This window comes from Harpia harpyja, chromosome W (assembly GCF_026419915.1).
Source record: "Harpia harpyja isolate bHarHar1 chromosome W, bHarHar1 primary haplotype, whole genome shotgun sequence".
Lineage (NCBI taxonomy): Eukaryota > Metazoa > Chordata > Aves > Accipitriformes > Accipitridae > Harpia > Harpia harpyja.
The window spans coordinates 22,333,844-22,342,938 of NC_068968.1; the positions used below are offsets into that span (position 1 = coordinate 22,333,844).

Here is a 9,095-nt window from a genome sequence, read left to right on the forward strand (position 1 = left end):
CGAGCACTGTGGCTACCCAAACCTCAGCGACAGGCACTGCAGCCCCTCCAGCCTCAGCAATGAGCACGGCAGCTACCCAAACCTTGGCAACAGACACTGCGGTTATCCAAGACCCGGCGAGCGGTACTGCAACTGAACCAGTGGACCAACCTGCACCAGTATCAGTTGCCCCCGTACAGAAAAAGAAATATACAAAAAAATCAGTTCGCTTAGCGAAGGATGAAGGCGAACCAGGGTCATCACGGGAACAGGAGGAAGAGGCAGAACCAGAGGTAATCACCCAGTCCCTATCCTTGAGTGAGCTGCGGGATATGCGAAAAGATTTTGGCCGCCGTATAGGTGAGCATATTATCACCTGGCTCCTCCGATGCTGGGACAATGGGGCTAGTAGCCTGGAATTAGAAGGTAGGGAAGCCAAGCAGCTGGGATCGCTTGCCAGGGAAGGTGGCATTGACAAGGAAATTGGAAGAGGGACACAAGCCATTAGCCTCTGGAGGCGACTCCTGTCAAGTGTGAAGGAAAGGTACCCCTTTAAGGAAGATGTTATATTTCAATCAAGCAAGTGGGCCACCATGGAAAGAGGTATCCAATATCTGTGCTAGAGACAATTCATCATGATCCGGACAACCCACAATTACCCAAAGATCCAGACGAAGTCCAATGCACACGACCCATGTGGCGGAAGTTTGTACGGAGTGCACCATCGTCCTATGCCAACTCACTGGCAATAATGACCTGGAAAGACGAAGAGGCACCGACAGTGGATGAAGTGGCTCGCCAACTCCGTCAATACGAAGAAAATCTCTCCTCCTCCCTACAAGCCTGCATTTCAGCTGTGGAGAAGCTGTCCGAGGATTTCCAGCAATTCAAAGAGGAGATGTCCTGTTGCCCACCTGTAAGGACCAATGTCTCAGCTATTAGGAGTGAGCGCTCCTCTGCCCAAGAGAGAGAATATAGAAGGTACACACCGCGAGGTGCCCTGTGGTTTTACTTATGTGATCATGGAGAGGACATGAGGAAATGGGATGGAAAACCTACCTCGGTCCTAAATGCACGGGTACGTGAGCTGCGAGGAAAAAACACCACAAAAGGGGATTCTACCAGGAAAAATGCCACTCCGGTTTCCAAACAGAGTAGAAGGGCTGATCTTATTTCTGATCCTCTTGAAGGGACTTCTGAGCCAATTTTACGAGAAGTGAATACTGGATACTCTGACCAGAATTAGAGGGGCCCTGCCTCCAGCCAGGTGGAGGAAAGGGATAACCGGCTCTATTGGACTGTGTGGATTCGATGGCCTGGCACGTTAGACCCACAGGAGTATAAGGCTCTAGTAGACACCGGCGCACAGTGTACTTTAATGCCATCAAGTTATGAAGGGGCAGAACCCATTTGTATTTCTGGTGTGACAGGGGGATCCCAAGAGTTAACTGTATTTGAAGCTGAAGTAAGCCTAACTGGGAATGAATGGCAGAAACACCTCATTGTGACTGGTCCAGAGGCTCCGTGCATCCTTGGCATAGACTATCTCAGGAGAGGGTATTTTAAAGACCCAAAGGGGTATTGATGGGCTTTTGGTATAGCTGCCTTGGAGACGGAGGGCACGGAACAGCTGTCTACCCTGCCTGGTCTCTCTCAAGACCCTTCGATTGTGGGGTTGCTGAGGGCTGAAGAACAACAAGTACCAATTGCTACCACGACGGTGCACCGGCGGCAATATCGCACCAACCGAGACTCTCTGATTCTCATCCACAAGCTGATTCGCCAACTGGAGAGCCAAGGAGTGATCAGCAAAACTCGCTCACCTTTTAATAGTCCCATATGGCCCGTGCGAAAGTCTAATGGGGAGTGGAGACTAACAGTTGACTATCGCGGCCTGAATGAAGTTACGCCACCGCTGAGTGCTGCCCTGCTGGATATGCTAGAACTTCAATACGAACTAGAGTCAAAGGCAGCCAAGTGGTATGCTACAATTGACATTGCTAATGCGTTTCTCTCAATCCCTCTGGCAGCAGAGTGTTGTCCACAATTTGCCTTTACTTGGAGGGGTGTCCAGTACACTTGGAATCGATTGCCCCAGGGGTGGAAACACAGCCCCACCATTTGCCATGGACTAATCCAGACTGCACTGGAAAAGGGTGAAGCTCCGGAACACCTGCAATACATTGATGACATCATCGTATGGGGCAACACGGCGGAAGAAGTCTTTGAGAAAGGGAAGAAAATAATCCAAATCCTTCTGAAAGCCGGTTTTGCCATAAAAGAAAGTAAGGTCAAGGGACCTGCACAGGAGATCCAGATTTTAGGAATAAAATGGCAAGATGGGCGTCGTCAGATCCCAATGGATGTGATTAACAAAATAGCAGCTATGTCCCCACCGACTAGTAGAAAGAAAACACAGGCCTTCTTAGGTGTCGTGGGGTTTTGGAGAATGCATATTCCAAATTACAGTCTGATTGTAAGCCCTCTCTATCAAGTGACCCAAAAGAAGAATGATTTTCAATGGGGCCCTGAGCAACAACAAGCCTTTGAACAAATTAAACGGGAGATTGTTCACGCAGTAGCCCTTGGACCAGTCCGGACAGGACAAGATGTTAAAAATGTGCTCTATACTGCAGCTGGGGAGAATGGCCCTACCTGGAGCCTCTGGCAGAAAGCACCTGGGGAGACCCGAGGCCGACCCCTGGGGTTTTGGAGTCGAGGATATCGGGGATCCGAAGCTCGCTATACTCCAACTGAAAAAGAGATATTGGCAGCATATGAAGGAGTTTGAGCTGCCTCAGAAGTGGTTGGTACTGAAACACAGCTCCTCGTAGCACCCCGACTGCCAGTGCTGGGCTGGATGTTCAAAGGGAGGGTCTCCTCTACACATCACGCGACTGATGCCACGTGGAGTAAGTGGATTGCACTGATCACACAACGGGCTCGCATAGGAAACCCCAGTCATCCAGGAATTTTGGAAGTGATCACGGACTGGCCAGAAGGCAAAGATTTTGGAATGTCGCCAGAGGAGGAGGTGGCACGTGCTGAAGAGGCCCCGCTGTATAATAAACTGCCAGAAAATGAGAGGCAATATGCCCTGTTCACTGACGGATCCTGTCGCATCGTGGGAAAGCATCGGAGGTGGAAAGCTGCCGTATGGAGTCCTACACGACAAGTTGCAGAAACTGCTGAAGGAGAAGGTGAATCGAGTCAGTTTGCAGAGGTGAAAGCCATCCAGCTAGCATTAGATATTGCTGAAAGAGAAAAGTGGCCAGTGCTCTATCTCTGTACTGACTCATGGATGGTGGCAAATGCCCTGTGGGGGTGGTTACAGCAATGGAAGCAGAGCGACTGGCAGCGCAGAGGTAAACCCATCTGGGCTGCCGCACTGTGGCAAGATATTGCATCCCGGCTAGAGAATCTGGTTGTAAAAGTACGTCATGTAGATGCTCACATACCCAAGAGTTGGGCCACTGAAGAACATCAAAACAACCAACAGGTGGATCAGGCTGCCAAGATTGAAGTGGCTCAGGTGGACCTGGACTGGCAACATAAGGGTGAGCTATTTATGGCTCTGTGGGCCCATGATGCTTCAGGCCATCAGGGAAGAGATGCAACATATAGATGGGCTCGTGACCGAGGGGTGGACTTGACCATGGACACTATTGCACAGGTTATCCATGAATGTGAAACATGTGCTGCAATTAAGCAAGCCAAGCGGTTAAAGCCCCTGTGGTATGGAGGGCAATGGCTGAAATATAAATATGGAGAAGCCTGTCAGATTGACTATATCACACTCCCACAAACTCGCCAAGGCAAGCGCTATGTGCTCACGATGGTGGAAGCAACCACTGGGTGGCTGGAAACATATTCTGTGCCCCATGCCACCGCCCGGAACGCTATCCTGGGCCTAGAAAAGCAAGTCTTGTGGCGACATGGCACCCCAGAACGAATTGAGTCAGACAACGGGACTCATTTCCGAAACAACCTCATAGACACCTGGGCCAAAGAGCATGGCATTGAGTGGGTGTATCATATCCCCTATCATGCACCAGCCTCTGGGAAAATTGAGCGATACAATGGACTGTTAAAGACTACATTGAGAGCAATGGGGGGTGGAACTTTCAAACATTGGGATACACATTTAGCAAAAGCCACCTGGTTAGTCAACACCAGAGGATCTGCCAATCGGGGTGGCCCTGCCCCGTCAGAATTTTTACATACTGTAGAAGGGGATAAAGTCCCTGTAGTGCACATAAAAAATATGTTAGGGAAGACAGTCTGGGTTACTCCTGCCTCAGGCAAAGGTAAACCCATTCGTGGGATTGCTTTTGCTCAAGGGCCTGGGTGCACTTGGTGGGTGATGCGAAAAGATGGGGAAGTCCGATGTGTGCCTCAAGGGGATTTAATTTTAGGTGAGAACAGCCAGAATTAAACTGTATATTAGTTGCTATATAACCCTGCTACTGTATGTTATCCTTACTATAATTATGTGCTATATCCATAGTACTATAGTAAGAATCACTTAGATCAAGCAAGAAAAGAACTGTGATAAAACTGAGCAAAGCGCAGTAGTGATGGAACCAGAACTGACTCCAGCATGCAACAATCCAACGGTGCACACCATCCTCCTGCTGCGCCAAATGTCACCTGCTTGTCACACTGCACTGAAGCCCAATTCTGCTCTACCGACTGAGAGGACTTTGCACCATCCCTCCTGCCCAGAAAAGACTGGTATGACAGATGGAGCCCAGAGTCGGAAACTAAATGAACTCAATGAACATTTTATGAACATGACCCATGAACTAAAGGAATGATATCTCTGTGTGTGTATACATATATATATATCATTGCTCATATGTCTTAAAGGAATGGAAAGGTGATGATTGATCAGGATGTAACTAAAGGTATGGGAACTGTGCATGACGTCAATGGTATAGAATAAGGGGTGGATACTGTCCTGGTTTCAGCTGGGATAGAGTTAACTGTCTTCCTAGTAGCTGGTACAGTGCTATGTTTTGAGTTCAGAGCGAAGAATGTTGATAACACTGATGTTTTCAGTTGTTGCTCAGTAGTGTTTAGACTAATGTCAAGGATTTTTCAGCTTCTCATGCCCAGCCAGTGAGAAAGCTGGAGGGGCACAAGAAGTTGGCACAGGACACAGCCAGGGCACCTGACCCAAAGTGGCCAACGGGGTATTCCATACCATGTGACGTCCCATCCAGCATAGGAACGGGGAAGTGGGGGGCAGGGATTCGCCGCTCGGGGACTGGCTGGGTGTCGGTCGGCGGGTGGTGAGCAATTGCACTGTGCATCATTTGTACATTCCAATCCTTTCATTATTGCTCTTGTCATTTTATTAGTGTTATCATTATCATTATTAGTTTCTTCTGTTCTATTAAACCGTTCTTATCTCAACCCACGGGTTTTGCTTCTTTTCCCGATTTTCTCCCCCATCCCACTGGGTGGGGGGGAGTGAGTGAGCGGCTGCGTGGTGTTTAGTTGCTGGCTGGGGTTAAACCACGACAATGTCACAGTCCGTTCATTTTCAGCTGGTAGAAAATAACAGCCATCCACCAGAGTTGCTTGAAACACTGAAAAGCTCCTCTCTAGTGAAGATCAAGGAAGATATAGGCATCTCTCCAGCAGTTTGTGCCATCTCATCATTAGTTAATTGGCCATTTGCACAGGTAAATGGCCAGCTTGTGGTAACTATATATGCAATGTTAACTATCGTCCTGAGTTCCTATTGTTCTGAAAAATATATGCCACTGCTTTTAGTTCCAGTATCCAATTAGGGTTCAAGAGTGTGCTCATAGAAGAGAATATAACTTAATTACAAAAGCTAAAAAGCTCACTTAAGATAATTGTTTATTTATGGACACCATTGTCCCTGATTGGTTGTGGCACAGCAGTTTCCTTTCAGATAGAATATATGGCATAAATCTATCTGTCCGGATATGTTTGTGGTCTCTTTGATATGCAATCACTTTCAGAAATCTCTGGGGTGGATCAGGCATGTCCATACTGAAGCAATGCAAAACTGTTTTAAAGGCACAATCTGTCCCCTAGAATTTGGTGTTACAATCTTACTCACTGGGCTAGTCTGTATTTGGACAAATCTTTCTATTATTTCTAATAGAACTGCTCATGTGTACAAGACTGAATTATAAAGGGCTTTAGGGGTGTGGAAGTAAGTTCTTATTCTACAGGACCAACTTTGACAAGATAAAATTATAAAGAAAGAGCTATATCACATGTATAATATAACAAATAACGTATAGAAAAGGAAAAGCATCTCCAGTTTTAGAAATGAAATCATCATCTTTGTCTCAGTATTTATTTTCCATAAATGCCTCAGCTTTGCCCAATCCCATTCATACAGCAGCAGGAATCTATTATATCATAATAAATAATGGTGAATCCCATGGACATTGTCTCAATTTTTATTCATCATGCTCACAGAATGAGGGTATTATTTATAACAAGTTGTATGAAAAAACTCTTCAACAAAGAACAAAGAAAAGCCAAAGCCTTTTTTTTTTACTTTGACTATGCTCAAGCATAAGAACTGTTTTGAATTATGAATATTTTTCAAAAATAGGTATACATTACTTTTTATTAAATATAAAAAATAGAAAATAGATTCTGGTCAGACTTATTTACAGCAAAGCAGATTTACATCTTTTAAGTTTAAATTTATGTTATGAAAATGAAAAATTGCTTATTTTCAGTTTACAGATTGCACCATACAAAAAGGTCTTATATGAAGTCTACACACAGGCATTGCATAAAATAATTTCTAAAATAATTTCTACATCAGTTTATTACAATATTTCAACTCCTTTGCGTGGAGATATAACACTGAGCTGCTAAACTGAAGAGCAATTAATCAGTCTAAAATAATTTATTCCTATGTGTTTGTCCTGTAGTTCTCATTTCACTAAATTGAAGCTGTTCGAAACATTCCATTTCTCTGTGTAGCCTATCCCTCTGTCTAGAGATGATTCAGACTCAGAAAGTAAAAGACCAAATGAAATTGGTGTCATATTTCCATTGGCAGGTATGGTGGGTAGATAAAAGTCAAATTTGGGGTTGCAATTAATGCTTCGCAAAAGATCTGTTGTCTCAAAAGTTTACCTGGTGTGTGAAACGCCAATATACACACAGAGCAGAGGTATTTTATTCCAATTCATGTTTGCGCAAAGATGGGGGCTAGGTGGTAATCCACAAAGCTAGCACACCTCATACCTAAACAGGCAAGCAATTTATACAGTTTAGTCTTACATATTTAGCTTCCAAAGTTCTTCCCCAAAACTACTATTGGTAGTCGCTTATCTACTGTTGCCGAAATCCGGAATAAAACTCCTTAACAACAATGAGAAGTTAAGAAGCAGGCACTCCTTTATTGCAGCGCTGGGCACACGGGGGATTGCTCCACCTATCGTGTGCACCTGTCTTGTCTAACAATACAGTTAAATACACACCTGTTATACATATTCACTAGATTTCCAAGCAAAATGTTAATTCCTTTTCAATGATTGGTCTTTTAATCATACTACCTTATTAATATTCTTATGTTAAAACAATCATTGGTCAATTTCACTTAACTCTACTGATTGGAATCCTCGATACTCAAATCGAGATGGGAAGGGTAAGGGGGTTTCCAAGCAACAAACTGGTGTCCATGACGGTTTCCTTAGTTTTTGAAACAAAACATAGAAAGACCAGTATATTCCTGGTGAGGTTTCTATGGTTTGCTTATCTCAAACTTAACAATACTAAGGTTCCTATGGTCACACATAACACAGTTCCTAAAGTTTCTATGACTAAATTTCAAACTTAACACTGCTATACATTATGCTTCACAATTTTCTACTTCTTAATCAAACCAAACTCTTATATATATAATTGGATTTTAATTTCTTTATCAAAATATTTTCAACACTACCACAGTTTCTATTGGGCTAAAGTTTTCCCTGCTTTGAATTAAAGGTACAGTGTTCTTTTATTCTACAGCACATGCTCAAGGAGAGCGGGGGGGTAAGTCTTTTTGGTCTTGAATTGAGTCGGTGGTCGTGATCTTCCCCTGCCGCTTTTACCTGTCCCCCAGTTACCGAAGATCTTTGCTGACTTCATGCCTATTAGCAATTATTCAACTTTCAGTTGGCACCTCCTTGGGTAGGATGTTCCTTTCTTATCAGTCTTTTAGTTCTTCTTCAGGGGCACAGTTGTTAGCAAGGCATGCCTTGTTTATACAGAGGGTATCCTGTTTCACAAGACCTTTGTGGCCTTTTTAAGGTGGCTTAAATACATCATGTCCACCCACGGTATGGGATAGTGCAGAGGTTCCTGAGTATCAGCCATCCTCAACCAGGGGCAGAATAGCAGTCCCAGGGTGGCATTCAGACAAGGCAAATTGGTCTGAAAGCCCTGGTGCTCCTGGGCTACTTCAGGAATCTTGATGAATTTGCCTCCCCAGTGCTCGTCTGTGTAAACTTGCTTCTTCCCCTGGAGGTAGCTTGAATATCTCTAACACAGTAGAAACATGTGACTTAGGGCTAGAATCCTCTAGGAGAACTGAATGCTGCTTTTCTTCAGGGCATAGTTAACTTGTGCTTGGTTGCAGGAAAGACCCTCCCTTCACTTGGAATTGCCTTGGGATTCCTATCCCCCAAATTAGATGCCTACAGTCTTTCTTCAGAAAAGGAACACAGCTTTTTTTTTTCTTTCTTTCTTTTTCTTATAAAAACACCTCCTTAAGAGGAGATAACATCAGCCATTCCCCCTGTAACTAGGCAGGCTTTCACACAGGTGCTAGACATCCAGGTACTAGCTCCTCTGATTGACAGGCATCAGACTCACCTCTCTTATTGTTGCAGGAATGTGTTTTGAGTAGAGGACAAGGGACTGTTTAGTGGAGAGAAAGGGAGAGATCAGGTTTAATCTCTTCCAATGAAACTCTTCCACTTGCCACAGAAAAATTAAATTCCAGGGAGCAGTGGGGGCACTTGAGTCTCTGGGTTGGCAGAAAGGGTATCTGCTGTGGAAAATGTGGGTTTGACATTTCTATTATTTCCCATGTTCAGAGAAGAAATCTGGAGCCAGGTTCCTGC

The 9,095-nt window shown here is 44.7% G+C and overlaps 1 long non-coding RNA gene across 1 annotated transcript; it reads right to left on the reverse strand.

Moving 5' to 3' along the window:
• Positions 1–7,144: 7,144 nt before the first annotated feature.
• On the reverse strand, positions 7,145–8,146 carry LOC128136191 (uncharacterized). Its single transcript, XR_008233282.1, has 2 exons — positions 8,082–8,146; positions 7,145–7,230 (listed from the first exon to the last, which is right to left on the reverse strand). It is a non-coding gene; the product is annotated as an uncharacterized LOC128136191 (long non-coding RNA).
• Between the last annotated feature and the right edge of the window lie 949 nt (positions 8,147–9,095).